The 15,352-nt window shown below is 43.9% G+C and overlaps 1 pseudogene; it reads right to left on the reverse strand.

The window, feature by feature from the left end:
• Positions 1 to 10,972: 10,972 nt before the first annotated feature.
• The window catches only part of LOC147732702 (G2/M phase-specific E3 ubiquitin-protein ligase-like), a 105,208-nt pseudogene continuing 100,828 nt past the window's right edge, over positions 10,973 to 15,352 (reverse strand).

A 15,352-nucleotide genomic window follows, 5' to 3' on the forward strand; every position in this document is an offset into this window, starting at 1 on the left:
CTCGAGAGGTTCTGTTTCTAGGTTACTAATTTCTAAATTTTTACGCTGCATTGTTATTGTTGCTTGGCCACATCCACCATGGTGGATGGTGTTGTGTGCCCATGGTAGACCCTCCAATGGGTGTTCAACACAACCTCAACATCATCTCCTACGCCGACGACACCCAGCTGATCCTCTCCCTGACCAACGACCCCGCCGCCGCCAGAGCCAACCTTCACGAAGGGATGAAAGATGTAGCCGAGTGGATGACGACCAGCCGCCTGAAACTAAACTCAGACAAGACGGAAGTCCTCATCCTGGGCTCCTCGCCCTCCGCCTTGGACGACTCCTGGTGGCCCCCCGCCCTGGGCACCGCACCCAAACCGACAGACCCGCACGCAACCTGGGCTTCATCCTGGACTCCTCCCTCTCCATGACCAGACAAGTCAACGCCGTCTCCTCGTTGTGCTTCAACATCCTGCGCATGCTACATAAGATCTTCTGTTGGATCCCCACCGAGACCAGGAAGACGGTCACCCAGGCCCTCGTCACCAGCCGACTGGACTACGGCAACGCCCTCTACGCCGGAAACACCGCCAAGCTCCAGAAGAGACTCCAGCGGATCCAGAACACCTCAGCCAGACTCATCCTCGACATCCCACGACACAGCCACATCTCCGGACATCTGAGAGACCTGCATTGGCTCCCCGTCAACAAAAGAATCACCTTCCGTCTCCTCACCCACGCACACAAAGCCCTACACGATCAAGGCCCGAGCTACCTCAACAACCGCATCAACTTCTATGCTCCCAAACGCCACCTCCGATCAGCCAGTCACGCCCTCGCCGCCGTCCCCCGCATCCGAAGAACGACAACAGGAGGAAGGTCCTTCTCCTACCTGGCCGCCAAGACCTGGAACTCCCTCCCTCCCGACCTGCGCCTGACCCAAGACCACCACTCCTTCAGGAAGACGCTCAAGACCTGGCTGTTCGAGGAGTAGCAGGCCCCCCCCCCCGCTAGCGCCTTGAGACCCTCCGGGTAAGTAGTGCGCTCTATAAATGTCTTTGATTGATTGATTGATTAATTGATTCTTCAACTGGGTAATGGTTTGTTGTGGGTGTTGTAGGGGTATGTCTTTGGCATATTTGGGGTGCTAAAGTGGGAGTGGGGTTGGGGGTTGAGGGTATGTTCTACAGATCACAGTGTTTGAGATGCGCCAATATCCAGGGATGTATGGATCGTAAACCTTGGGGAATTACCTGTCATCCTAATGTTGGTACTGTAAGTGATGCATTTACATGGGGATTGGACATTAACTTGAGATTTGGCTGACATTCGGTAAAGACCAGCCAATTTAACTCTATTAACTTGGAATGAGCGAGGATTAAACAATCCGAAAAAGATAAGACACATGTTTGCTTACCTGGATAGACTGCATGTTGATATTGCTATGCTCCAAAAAACGCACTTAGCCCCCTATTCCAATTGCAAACTAGGGCATAGATGGGCGGAGTCTTGTCATCATTCTACGTATTCCACATATGCAAGGGGGGTGACCATATTGATCAAAAAGGGCACACATTTCTCCCTTGAAACATCTGAGATTGACTCCATGGGTAGATATGTCATTCTTAAGGGGGTGCTAAGGGGACAGAAAGTAGTGTCATTACTACATATGGCCCCAATACAGATGCGCCTGACTTTTTTCATGAAGTTTGGCAAATAATATATGATGTAGCTGATAGGACACTTATATGGGGAGGAGAGTTCAACTTGGTCCTAAATGAACGATTGGACAGGTCAGATGCTACAGTGGAGCCCCACAGGAAAGCCATGCGGAAATTGAATGATATTATGTCGGAACTAGCCTTGTTTGATCTGTGGCGCATAAAACATCCGGTAGGGAGAGAGGCCACGCACACTTCGGCTATACACAATAGTTGGTCCCGCATAGACTACTCGGTGGGATCACATAATGCGTCGCTCTGGACCCATGATGTCAAACATCTTCCAAAGACGCTATCTGATCATAACCCTGTTTACTTATCTCTTCAGCTACCACATTATATTCCGCCACCATATAGCTGATGGTTTAACTCTAAGGCACTGACAGACTCGCTATATAGAGACACGATTTCAAACGCCATATCGGAATTCTTCCTCATTAATGAGCCTTCTACAGATGATCCCTGTCTGCTCTGGGAAGCTTTTAATGCGACTCTGCGGGGAGTGTGCCTAAGCACTAATGCAGGGATATTGAAAGATATTCGTCAGCAGTTAACCAAAAGTGAGAGTAGACTAAAAGAATTAGAGCACGAATATGAAAGATCACAGAACCCGAAACTGCTGGGAGAGATAAGGGAGGTGCTAACGGAACATCAATCTTTAGCCGAGGACGAACTCAAATTTAGGACGAAACATGCCAGAGCTAGAACTTATGGCGAGGGGGGTAGACCAGGGAAGGTACTAGCATCAAAAATATGTCAGGGCCGGCATCCGCCAACAGTATTGCAGGTCAGAAGCTCAGCTGGGGAGCTGCAAACCACTCCTAAGGGTATGCTGCAGGAATTTAAGGCTACATACAGCTAAATTTATAAATCACGTCACTCTGCCACTACAGAGGAGATAATGGCATACATGGAGGATGTGGCCATTGCGTGGCTATCGGACGCCCACAGGCAATACCTTTCCCTCCCAAAGACTGCAGAAGAGGTTACAGAAATTATTAAATCATTACCCAATGGGAAAGCCCTGGGCCCTGACGGATTCACAGGGGAATTCTTTAAGGCATTTGTGGATCTGTTAGCTCCACGCATTGTCGCTATGTATGGGGATGCATTTGAGAAATTTGTTCTCCCGCCCACTCTCCGAGAAGCGGTCTTAGTGACACTATTAAAACCTGCGAAAGACCCCACGAACTGTGAATCCTACAGGCCACTGTCACTAATAAACGTAGACTCTAAAATTTTGCTCAAACTACTTGCAGTGCGCTTACAGCCCCTTATGACCGCGTTGGTGTTGCCGGACCAAACTGGATTTATTCCGACCCGGCCCACAGCTCATAATACTAGAACACTGTTTGCCCTGGCACACTACTTAACACCCGATACTAAGGCAGCCGCAGTAATGCTGCTCTAAGTACGAGATCCAGAAAGTAATTTGGCCCCACTGCTAAGAGAATACATTAAATATAGCCGGCAGTCTGGGCTCCAAATAAACTGTGATAAATTGATTATAATTCCCCTCACGAATAATACAACTCCATATACTACGGAGTTCCCACTGGAGTGGCAGAAAGACTCAGTGCAGTACTTAGGAGTGTGGTTTAATAGGGAGCCAGAAATTGTAATACGAGACAACTATGGTAAAGCTGTTAGCACTATTGCGACCAAAATTGAACGATGGATCCAGCTACCTTTAACAATGGCTGACAGACTAGCAATAGTCAAAATGGTTATACTTCCTAAATTTTTATACCTGTTCAATAATGTTCCCATTACTCCACCGCCTGAAGTGTTCCGGCAGATTCAATCTTTGCTTATTAAATTAATATGGGCAGGTAAGCAGGCTAGGATTGAGTTGAGAGCTCTAACATTACCATACTCAAAATGGGGTTTTAAAGTGCCTGATTTTAAGCTATATTATCTATGTGCACAGGCCCAATACGCCTATCACTGATATCATAGGACTCCTTATCTCACTCACACAGCCATAGAGGAGAGTGATGCACACCCTATTCCATTAACTGCAATCCTAACGCATAAATGGCCGCCCCTGCACAGTAAAGACATTAACACGGTGGAAAAACAAATGCTGCCTGACATCAAATAGGGAAGCTAACGCACAAATCTCCTATATACGCTCCCGCTCTCCCATTGCCACATCATCCTAACTTGTCAGTCACTCAGGAGGAGGTGGGTCTGAGACTGTTGAAACAGATAGGAATTGATACGCTGGGGGATTTATATAATGAAGGTACTTTTAAACAAATGTAAGATTTTGATTATGTTAGTAATCAAACTTTACTATTCCGCTTCACAATTCATAGACTGCAAGATGCAATCAAGCAACACTATCCCACATACCCAACAGAACTCCCACAATTGAACGCATTACAATTAATCCTCACATCTCCCAATGATAAAAAGCTTATCTCATGGCTATATACGGTGGTGCAAGAGGAGATGGCAGACACTACACACACAGCATGTGCAAGATGGGATAGAATATTAGACACTCAACTGACAGAGGAAGAGTGGCAAGAAGCTTGCTCGGTAACCGAAAGATTAACCCCTAACGGCAACTTGAGAATACTACACTATAAATATCTGCATCAAACCTACCATACACCAGCACATCTTCATAAATATGGCTTGCGACCAGATGCACATTGCAAAAGGTGTAGACAGGAAACTGCAGACTTTATACATCTGGCATGGGAATGCCCATCTGTGATGGAATACTGGGGGAAAGTCACCGAAATGTTGGGCGGTATGGTCGGGGTCCCCATTAATTGCTCAGTTCGTACCTGTCTGTTTGGCCTTTTACCTAATGTCAGAGCGGCGAGACGAAAGTTCTGTTTGACTGCATTATTGTTGGCTAAACGGCGAATTTCAATGGCACACTCCAACGACTGCCCAGTGGATCCGTGACCTGTCATATTGCCATGAAACGTTGCTCACCTATGAGGAAGAACTGCCATTAGGTTCACGCCCAAGAGACTACTAGTCCTACCTGGTTGCCTATTTGCAAAATATTACAGATGTAGAGTCAGTATAAGTATCACTGTTTGTACCTGAGGATGATGATTATTTGGACAAGTATAGGTTTCCTTTTTTTCTGTATATGCTATAAGATGATTGATACTATTCCGGGATGTGGGATGCAGTAACATGATGATCTGTATGTTTGTTTACTTGAATTTGTTCTTTTACTGAAACTATCAATAAAAAGATTTGTTTTAAATCTTGGAGCTTCCAGACTCTTGGAGTGATTTTGAGACACTTTGGGACCCCTCAAGGAACTTCAGGAAGAAGTTCAAAAGTTTGGAGAACTTTGGAGCAACTTTGAAAAAAAGCTCCATAGAGGGACCGACTCAACCTGGCCAGCCAGGCCGCCTGCCTACAACCGCGAGCCGGCCAAGACAACCAGGTTCGTCCCGCTAAAAGCTCCATCGCACCAACTTCCAGAGATTGACTGGAACTAGAAATATGAAGCCGGCAAACCCTCACCGGATCTGGCTGCATGAGGAGCATCGAGAGACCCCACGAGAAAAAGCTCCAGAAAAGTTTTTAAGTCCACTTGTAGAAAAGGTGACCCGGAGCAAACGAGAACGGCAAGCCGCCCAGGGCTCCATCGCAGTCATCTGGATTCCTGGGTTGTCCCGCTAAAGCGATCTTGAAAAATGTTCTACGTCCGCTCCAGAGAAGTTGACCGGGACCTCATCACAAGTCAATCTGGCGAACCCTCACTTTATCCGGACTGGCTGGGAGCTTCGAGGGACCTCGCGAGAAAAAGCTCCCTAAAAGTTTCCAACTCCGAAGGTAGAAACTGAAACCGGGACCTGGCGCAAGCTGTAGCCGCCCAGGGCTCCATCGTGGTCAGCCTGAAACTTTGATTTTGCTGCGATCTATCGCCAGCAGGTATCACAATATGATGCTATAAACTTCTAAGTGCTATATTTTATTAAATCTTTGAAAATTCATATCTCCGGTTCCCTACATTTCATTTTTGTGTTTTTTGTGTCATTTTAAAGATACAAGTATTTACTATTTTTATAAATTGGTGTTAGATTTTTATTATGTGTTGTTTTGAAATTGTGTTTTAAATGCTTTACATACCTGTCTTTAAAGTTAAGCCTGTCTGCTCGCTGCCACGTTACCCAGGGTTGTGCATTGGAATAATTTTGTATGACCTATGCTGAGTCCTACCATGTGCTAGTGGTCTTATTGCAACAGGAAGACCTACATTTTTCCTACCAATAATCCACTTTCCAACAGGCACACAGCCTACAGCTTAGCTGAAGGCAATTTATTGGTTAGGTTTTTCAGACAATTTTGAGGGGAGCCCTTAGGAGAATCCTGTTCCTTTAGCATCCAGCACTGAATTTAACATGTAGTATCTTTGTGCCAGCTTCCATGGTGGTGTAGTTTGTATTCTGTATGCTTGGGCTACCTCCTCCATTCAGTCCTGTGCCTTACAGAGCCTTGACCCCTTTGATTTGTCTACTTCCCGCCCTTCTTGCGTACTTCCATGTACCATTTCTCCTTAGATCCCATTCCAACCTGGATCTATTCCCTGCATTTAGTCCTTTAGCTTCCCATGTGTACTCCTTCCTGGTGTTGTCGCCTCATCCCACCTCAACAGGGTATGAACTTTAGTGTACTTCTCTTTCTGGCTTACTCTTCATATTGTGTAATTTCTTTCTTCCACTACCCTGTACATACTCGGAGTATCCCATGCAATCAGTTGTATTCCTTTCCATCTTTATTCTTTGGTGGTGCCATTTTCTGCCCTGTATCTCTTCGTGCTTTGTTCTTACTTTGCTTTGTTTTTGTGACTGGGCTCCTAGACACACTCATGCTTCCTACCTTTCTTTTGCACAATAATGCATTTTTCCTCACTTGGTCCCATTGAGATCTTACCTCCATATCTATCTCCCCCGTGCCACACTCCTCTTCCTGTACAATTTGTCTACCTGGTCCCTCTAACCATTGCAGTCTATTTCTCACAAGAAGTTACTTACATTTGGTAATGCCTTATCTGGTAGAGACTCTACTTAGCTGAAGATTCCTAACCATAGAATATTACCTAGGAGTCAGACTAGATCCAGAATATTTCAAGCAGTACCCTTGCACACTGGTAGGTGGCTTCATTCGGCTCTGTGTTTGTGGTGTCTGCACCGGCAATGTAAATGTGTGGTGCCTATATAAATACCACCCTGGAGCACTGATGTCAGTTCCTTTTGCGACTTTCCACTCCATGAATGCAGAGCTATGATGAAGACTGACAACTGAACTGAAATTCTAAGGCCCTTAGAAGGGTGACCCTCACACTGTAATCAGGTCTGCGATCCTGGAGGATGGGATGACCAGTAAGCAATCTGTGTCTACATAGATACTCTACCAGATAAGGCATTACCAAAGATAAGTAACTTGTTCATCTGATAGAGACTTCTAGCCACAGATTACTTACCTTAGAATACAAAACTGAAGCATTTCTCCTGGGAGGTGGGCATACAAAGCTAATTTAAACCAGGAAGACCTACAGGACTAAGCAGACAAAGTGCCCTTCACAAAGGACCTGACTGTTCAGGCAGTAGGGCTTGGTAGGCATCTGCAGAGATGCCCATGTTGCTGCCTCACAGATGACCAGGACAGGGACTACTTAGGCTAATGCAGTGGTTGCAGCCTTGGCTTTAGTGGAATGAGCAAGCAACCCCACAGGGGTTTGCTTCTTGCCCAATACATAGCTGTTATTTGTGCAGAGCACTATCCCTCTTGAGATGGTCAATTTCTGCACAACCTTCCCTTTCTTAGCACCTTTGTACCCCACAAAGAGTTTATCGTCCACCTGGAAATCTTTTGTGCGATAAAGTTAGAAACAACAACTCTCTTTTTGGGTCCAGACAATGGAGTCGCTCATCCTCCCTTGAAGTGTGAGGCGGAGAAAAAAAGTTAGGCAGTGTGACGCTCTGGCCTAAATGGAAAGGAGTCACAACCTTCGGGAGTAAGGAGGCATGTGTCCGGAGTACGAGATTGTCCAGATAAAAGATGGTGTAGGGAGAGTTTACATAGAGTGGCTGCACTTCGCTGACCATTCTGGCCGATGTAATGGGCACTAAAAAAACAGTCTCGGTGGTTCATCAATGGCTGGAGCCATTATGCAAAGGCTCAAAGTGTGCACGCAAAAAGACACAATGAAGCATGCTGAATGGCCTGGGAGGAAATATATGTTGCAAACCTTTGAGGAACCTAGCTACAAAAGGTGTCTTGAAAAAAGAAGATTGTCTGCCAACCACAAAATGGCTAGATGGCCTGAAAGTACCTGTGCCAAGAGCAGAGACCGGCAGGGCCAAGAATAGACCAAACAGGAGAACCTGAGAAAGGGGATCCGTTAGAGGACTAATGTTCCTAGATAAACACCATGCAACAAATTTATCTCAGCGGGCTGGCGTATACCCACTTGGTGGAGGTACGCCTGGCTGCCAGAATAACATCCCATACTTTGTGAGGAAATTTGAAAACTGTCAGCTGTTAAAGCTCAATCTTCAAAGCTAAAGGTGAAGGGTGTGCAGGTTCGAGTATAGGACCCTCCCGTTGCTGCAACAGAAGATTTTCGCGATGATGCAGCCTGATCGGGGGACCGATAATTCAAGTCCAGAAGCAGGTTCATAGAAAGCCGAAGGCCTGTGTCTTCACTGGAGTCCGTACTCCTCCAAGTACAGTGGCGGAGGCCTCGGCTGCTACCTGCTGTGTCCTCAGCCCAAATGTTGGAACCCCCTATCTGCAGGTCAGCTCTCGGAAGAGAGAGCATCATGTCATAGGAACTGACATGTGTGGCAGGGCTTTCTTTTCTGATGATGCATGCATGTTACTCAGTAGAGTGTGTACCTGCTCGGCTTAGGGTCTAGAAAAACTAATGCTTTGAATGGTGATAATACTCAACAGAGTGTGCAAGATGGTTATATTATATTTCAGGCAGTTAGGCTTTACGTAGACCAACAAACAGCAACGCAGCATATGAAACTTCCATTCAGCTGTTCAAACAGCAATGAGTTAGAAGCAGCATTACAAGGTCATTCAACCCATGAAAGAGCATCTTAAGAGGCATTTTTCGATACATTTCCTTACCGTTCATATATGCTTCTAACTGAGGCACTGTTTGTTCTGTGATACAGATACGTCAGACTTAACAACTTCCACAAACATTTCCAAAGAGAATTATTGATGAGAAAGTTGTAAACAGACCTACAAGTGCAAGCTTCAAATGTATTCAGTGGTACGATATGAATTGGCGTAAAATATTTAGGGACACTACTACTCACACACCAATATAATAATTGTAAAGCTGCTAATATTTTCCATAAAGGCTGTAGGTATGGTTTAAGCAAATTCATTACAAATATTATGGAAGTACAATAAAAAATATGTTTTTAGTTTTTCTAATGTTCTTTTTATTTGATAGTATGAGTGCTGGGATTAATATTATATATTTGCCATATTCTGATGCACAAGGTTTTTATGTGCAGATTGTCCATATTGTCTATTCTTTTATAAAAAAAAACAGCAATAGATGTGATGTTGACTGCTTTCAGGTTCCAGGTAGAGGCTCCACACATTTACAAAGACTACTTTCAGATAAGAGCTTCTCTGAAAGGACTCTCAGACTCATAAAAGTCAGGATCAAGATGAGCATAACTAATTGCAGAGAAGAGTGAGATAAACCTGCCTTTTTTCCTATTCTCTGAAGGTAGTGTAGGAACCAAGTTCCCCTTGGAGTTATGTGAATCTTTGCGGATGTGCCCTGCAATTTGGGGGTTCACAACACAGTGCAGTCGGTCCCTGCTGACCACTCGTGGTCCAAAAGACACACAATTGATGGACGGAATGCAGAACAAATCAAAACATTCACCCCCAGTCAGGGGATCTAGGTTAAATCCATCATCCCTTTGCTCACCATGCCACCCCAGTTTAGACCTGGCCGTATGCAAATCAGTCTTAACCCTGTGCCTCATGGGAACAGTCCATCCCGAACTCCCAAGCCAGGTCCTCCCTGGACCGGAAACAAGCATCCTAGGACCCGTTTCGGGGTTACATGGGTCCAGTGCTCTCCATGCCACCGGAGTCAAGCTATCCTGACTGATGAGGGTTGAAAGACCGAAATCAGTCCTAGGATGCTTGTTTCCAGTCCAGGGAGCACCTGGCCTGGCAGTTTGGGCTGGACTCTTCCCATTGGGCGCAGGGTCAAGACTGATTTGCATATGGCTATGTCCAAACTGGAATGGCATGGTGAGCACAAAAAATGATGGAGTTAGGCCCAGAGCTCTGTTCTGAGGTGAATGGATGACATTGTTCTGCATTCTGTCCATCAATTGTTCTTTTTGCGTCTGCCCACTCATGGTGGGCTGAACCAATTTCACTCGGGTGGGAATTGTCACACGGGTCTGCTTGAGACAGTTCATAATGATAATCAGCACCTGACCCTTGTTACTGACACTAGAGAGCTCGAACCCAGAAGGATGGAAACACCTGGGAGGAGGACTAGCGCACAAGGCACAGTAGCTCAATAAAGTAATTGTAGCTATAACCTGTTCTGTGAAACATTACATTTTACATTTGTATAAAGTTATTTTACATAAGCAAAGTAAAGCTATGGGCTAGATGATCAGTTCCTGCTTTGAAGGCCAATAGATGACTTTCGAGTTTACATACTCTCACACTACCTCACTGAGAAGCCTGGAACTGCTTGCCATTGCTACAACTAAGAGTGAAGTGTTAAAGATATTGTACATAGCCTAGTTTGCACAGCCAAAGGTTCACTGTAGCCTTTTAAATCAGAGGTAAATTACCACAGGCCTCAGGCCCAGTAGCCCCTGCTTGCCCAGTGGCCACCCAAACAGGGTCTAACACAAGACACACTAAAAAGATAAAACTAAGAACTCTGTCATTCTGAGGAACTTCTATTTATTGACAACCAATGTAGTTTTATTGGTGAAGATAGTATAGAAAGAAACTTTATTAATCATTGCAAAAACAAACATTGTCAAAGTTTCAGGAAAAATATTTTTTTCAATACATTTTCTAAATTGCCATGATGAAGACAGGAAGGGAAAGAAATGTGCTATTATCAAGGCACAGAGACCTGCCCTGTGCCTATGAGGTGATTTCACAGAAGTCCAATGCCCTTGCATTTCGTATGCTGCCCCAAGACTCTCACCTTCCCCGACAACAGCATGATCAATCCTTTGTATCCATAACTACTTTGTCATATATGTATACCTTATACCCCTCATTTCAATGTGATCATTAGGCTCGTCCAAATCCTGGAGAATTCAGTATCCCAAAGTCCATGTTTTTTTTAAATTCTTCATAGGATTTTGAAAGGGGGAGGTGCAACACATTTCCACAGGTGTTTGCCTCTGGAAACATAGACATTTCGACTTGGCCATCGCATGCATGCATAAAGTCTATTGATGGCTGAGGATTAAAGCCAAGTGGTGGAACTGTGTTAGCGCCAGTCACAAAACACAGAATGTCCTTTAATTTGGCTTCACATGCAAGCTCTAAAAGACAAAAGAAATAGGAGTCAAACTAGTAAAATTGTGATTACTGCAACAATTGTGATTTTTTTATTTCATCTGCTAAATGAATACTTCAGTAATGGTTGATATGTGAATAATATTACCCCTGCTGATTTGCTGTGCTTCATTTCACAAAAAACACCTCAAATCAAGATGATCTGTTGTTAACAACAGATAACACTTTGAGATCTGGTGTGAGAGTCTGTTACCATTTCCACAATCCTGCTCGCCTTACTCTCCCTTTAATAGAAGTCTTCCCATTGTTCAACATGGAGTAAGCATAGGTATTCTATGCTGCTAGACCTGAATCTGACACAATCTGAGTCTTCACACACACAAACCACTGTTTATATAAACAACTGCGACAAGCCAATAACCTTATCTTAAAGGCTTTGGGCTGGAGGTAGCTGCAATCTCCCCTGTGAAAAGGCTTTACTCTGTCAGAGACCCACACAACAGACCCAACCATGCTCTATATTGATTTGTATTACTTTTCCTTGATGCAGTACATGAAGCATCATTCTAATGGGGTAGCTAACATTTTACTGCCAGGACACTACAATTAAGCCTGAACAACATTAATAATAGACATATCTTACAAAATAAAGATTGAAATAAAGCAGGTATAGACTTTACAATTTTGGATACATTATCCTTTTGTTCTTATTATAGATTTTACTCTGCACAAATAAAATGGGTTGGTCTGTTCCTCCTTAACTGTCTTTCTCTACAATATCTTTCGGAAGTCTTTGACACCATGTTTGCCACAATAGGCTGGTTTAAATTATAGTTTCAACAGATGTGTCTCATCAATAGTTGAGCTGTAACATATTGAAAGAATTTCACTTGCCTTCACAATCTTGGAGGTAATCTCTCCAGTAACCAATGATATGTTCTTCCTGTAACCGGTGGTTACTGCCAGATGAACTGAATTGAATGTTAAACATTCCATTTATGATATTAGTGGTGATTTCGTGTTCCACCCAAATGAATGCCTCTTCAAAAAGTTGTTTATGAATTTCCATGGCCTGAAGTACTCCCAGAGTTTTTAACCCCTCCTTTAATCTGCAATAAAGAATAAAGAATACCTAATCATAAATAGTGAAACTATTGGTCAAATTATAATGTAAAAGGTATTATAAAATTAAGGTATGTCTATGACACATGTAAAAATCCTTCAGTGCCCTATGTTCGAACTTCAGTCTAAATAGAAATATTTGAAGCTAGCTGTTGGAGACCACTGACAAAGGCAAATTCTCTTTCTCCTGTGGTCTTGTGAGGATTTCATAGCAGCAAGGTAGCACATGACCTGCAGCTTTATTTTTTTTAAAAAGTAACCAAACCCAGAATGCACATTAGTAGAGGACAAACTGTTGATTTTCAGATCTTTTTGGCAGCCAATTTTCTACTTCAAACTGGGGACCCTTTGGAGTGTGTGAATAGGACCTTAGAAACTGTGCTTGGACTTTTAGCAAGGCCTGGCCAACCCTGCATAATACATTGTTATTTTTTGCATTAGATGAAAAGACCACCTGGTTTTCAGTCGTAAAATGTTGAATCATCTTATATTGATTCAGTATTTTTGAAGTGACGCCTACAATACACTCCTTCCAAATATCAAATTTGTATGGAGTCAGAAACCCATTTTAGGAATTTTTACAGACTGTTTTAATCCCTGGCCTTCGTTCTGCTGACAAGTGATAGTTAGTCACCCTGTCTACTGCTGGAAGGGGGACAAGTAGAAAATACCTCCGATGCAGGCTGCCTTTGTCCGACCCTGGTAAGATGGCGCCCTGTGGCTGAGTAATGTAGAGGGCTCTCTGAGGCAGTCTGCAGGGGAGAGCCTGTTGATCATTAAAGGCGCTTGGTGGATTGAGGGGACAGATATTTAGCATGGCTGGAATCAGCAGTGACCCGAATTGGCTGAGCAAAGATATTGTGATGAGGCAAGGCAGCATGGCGCAGTGATTGCCCTGAATTAAATCTACAAATTTGTGCCTGGCTGATGCTCCCCTGTAAAGAGAGCGTACACATTTTAATGAGGATATCAGCTTCTGGTGCTGGAGCAAGGGTTTCCCCGTAAACACAAGTGCAGACTGGGGTCCGTTTTGTACACTGAACTCCCTGAGATTGCCGGACCGACAGGGGATAGCTAATCAGTGGAGAGTTAACACAGCGGTATTCCAATATAGAACCTCTTGCAAATAAGGAGCTTAAAATGCACAAGGCTCCTGGGGCCAACTGCATTACAAGTGATTTCTTTAAGACACACCCACCGGTGTTGGTACCAGACTTCACAACCTTATTTAATAGTATCCCACAAAATAGCAAACTTTCAATAACAATGAGTGAAGCCCTACTTACAGTAACACCTAAACCAAAGAAATCTCACCAGATCTGCTTCCTACAGACTGACACCCTTGTTAAATCTTGATGTTAAATTTTGCTCTGGAATTACAGCAGTAAAGCTGAATAGCTCTGTTTCACAGCACAGTCAGAATTTGTCTAATTAAGAGACATATGATAACAGCTGGTGGAAAAGGTCAACATAAATACGATCCTGGTCATATAGTGGCCTTGGATACGAGAAAGCTTTCGACTGGGTGGACTGGGTCTTCCTCACGAGGACTATAGAGAGGTTTGATCACAGATTTATAGCATTGGTTTGGCTGAATTGCAATAATCCTATGTCCCAAATCCTAGTGAATTGCAGAAGAAAGAGAGGGTACCAATGGGTCGAGACAAGGAAGGGCTACCCACTCTCACTGCTTCTTTATGCTCTAAGCATACAACCCTGTGAAGCACATTAGGGCCGACCACGAGGTTGGAAGCATAACCTTTGGGCAGGAGATTCATAAAGCATTCTTGTTCGCTGATGATGTCCTCTAATCATTTACTGATCCCTCAAGATTTTTCCCTTGAATTCAACACCTTCTTACTCGCTTTGAGTGAGTATAAGGCTTCATTGTAAACACAGCAAAGTCAAGAATTTTCAGGCTTACACTATCTTGGGGGCAAGGTTGAGTAACTAGCACTAAACACCCAGTACCAATGGACAAATAAGGCAGGCACATACCTGGGTGTTATATTAACTCCTAAGATTGAGGACCTTTACAAAGCTAACTTTCCAGCACTTCTTCAGGTTATATGAGAGGACTGTCGGAGGTGGTCCTCTCTGCATAAACAGGCATAAATATACATGACTACCAAACCATGGGGGGGCGACTTGCCCTACCCGGACTTGCCCTTATACCACAGAGTAGCCAAAATGAGGGCGATAGTAAAGTGGTTGCTCTAACAAACACAGATGCCGAGAAGCATTGGTCACATATGGAAAGGGTGGTGATAGGATGCTACATTTGGAACCTGTTCTGGAAGTCAAAATCTGAATGCATATTTAAGCAACCCCCCCACAAAGGCAACTTTCATAGTCTAGACATGGTTATTAAGAAATCTGCATTGACATCATTCCCCTCTCCACCCACGCCATTGATTTGAATACATCATTTAAACGGGCAATAGATCCAAGTCCCTTTATTAACCTGTAGGAGGGAGGGCTACCATACTATCTGTTAGGTTTCAGGGAAAAGAGATACTTTTACTGTTGGAGCCTGCAATAGTAAATTTCTTGTAAATGTATAAGATTCACTCAATGATATAATTGGTCTCTCCAACCCTGAACAAATTAGCAGCTTCCAGAGATTTAAAGATCTCCTTTCAGTTGAGATGTTTGTGCAGGAGGGACTAGGGTTAGGATCACCTTTCTAAATAATATGCTACTCACCTCGGTCCCAACTCATACTCTGCAAGAATTTTAAGATAACATTGAGGGCCTTAGTTAGATGGTACAGCTCCGGTCTACGCAATGGTTTAATTCCCAAAAAATCTTGCACACGCTAGCAGGAAGGGAAGCTCATTATCAGGTGATATTTGATTGAGATCTATATCCTACTCAGTTTGAAAAATAGGCCAACAGTCTTTGTTGGCATTTTGTGGATTATTATGAGGCTTTAAACACATATGGTGTTAAAGTCCCCATGTCACCCTTTTCTGGAAATCATTACAGAATTT

Source organism: Lissotriton vulgaris, chromosome 2_1 (assembly GCF_964263255.1).
Source record: "Lissotriton vulgaris chromosome 2_1, aLisVul1.2, whole genome shotgun sequence".
NCBI classification, from domain to species: domain Eukaryota; kingdom Metazoa; phylum Chordata; class Amphibia; order Caudata; family Salamandridae; genus Lissotriton; species Lissotriton vulgaris.